Here is a 1,383-nt window from a genome sequence, read left to right as displayed (position 1 = left end):
GTCTCGATCTGCTCGCACGGGAGCACAAGGCTTCGTGTCATCCCGTCATCGCCCTTGAAGATCCACTGCCATCCCCTTCGCTGAATGTGCCCTCGGAGTCGGAGGGCGTCCATGTCCAGGAGGATATGATCATCGATCATATCAGCTTCGTAGAATACTATTCCCGTGTCGACCCGCTGTGCTATCTTCGTGATCATACCACCCACGCAAATGCACGTCTCGTTGGCCTTGGTGGAGGCCAACGTGTGGAGATGCATGGCTACCCGTGCAGCTAAGTCCATGTTGCTCCATTGGGCACGGACATACATGTCGAGAGTTGGACCATCATGAAACTCCCGTAATGCTTGATAGAGGTAACCCAGGTCGATTTTATGGATCTTACCGGGTTCGTCTCGCGCGAAAATGAAGTTGGACATGACTTGATGCGCGTATCGGATTGCCGGATGCTGTACCCATGAAATCTTCCCCGCTGAGCTTGAGTACCGGCGGACTTCTATCTTCTTCCAAAAAGGAGTGCGTTCCCCTTTGGACCTCCAGGATGTCTGCAGTAGTAAGGAGTGCGTTCCCCTTTGGACTTCCAGGATGTCTGCAAATTGCGCCATGCTTAGTCTCACCCATTTCTTGTTCAAGCGGAATTCCATGTACGCTTCGTCGATCGTGCCGTCGGATGGGAAGTAGCATGAGTAGGTGGCCAAGAATTCGCGGGTTACGCTTTTGAATGAGGGCTCGACGCTCCTGCTCAGTGCTCCCCATCCGAGCTTGTCGAATATGTATTCGACGTTCGCTTGAATACCCAACCCTCGAATCGTGCTTTCGCACATAGCTTTGCTTGGGCGTTGTTTCAACTTCGATAGGTGCTTCGTCCGCTCGTATGCTTCATCGTGTCGGCCGATCTTGACCAGCTTGGGTGGTCCTTCTACGAGGAGGTTCTGTTTCGTCTCCAATATCTCGGTGACGAGGAGATTCTGCTTCGTCTCCAATATCTCGGTGATTGTGTCCGGTCTCATCTCTCTCTTTTGAGAGAACTCGGCCTCCTGTGACGATGAAGCGACGTCGCTTGTGCGGGCTGTTTTCGGTGCCATCTGCAAAGGTATAGTCGATATGGATTGGGGCAGTGGGGTTAGGGTGAGAAAAATATGCGGCTATGGCAAGTAGGATCCTGATGGACTTCAGCATAACTACGGGCGAAAAGTCTCATCATAGTCAATACCATGAATCTGACGGAATCCCTTCGCCACAAGTCGTGCCTTATACGTGTGCACGTTGCCATGCATCCATGTCGGTCTTCTTCTTGAAGATCCACTTGCACCCGATGGGTTTTATCCCTTCAGATGCATCAACCAGAGTCCATACTTGGTTGTCTGACATGGATTGCATCTCAGA

This window comes from Tarenaya hassleriana, unplaced genomic scaffold (assembly GCF_000463585.1).
Source record: "Tarenaya hassleriana unplaced genomic scaffold, ASM46358v1 Cleome126, whole genome shotgun sequence".
Classification (NCBI taxonomy): Eukaryota; Viridiplantae; Streptophyta; class Magnoliopsida; order Brassicales; family Cleomaceae; genus Tarenaya; species Tarenaya hassleriana.
Note: the sequence above shows the minus strand (reverse complement) of the source record.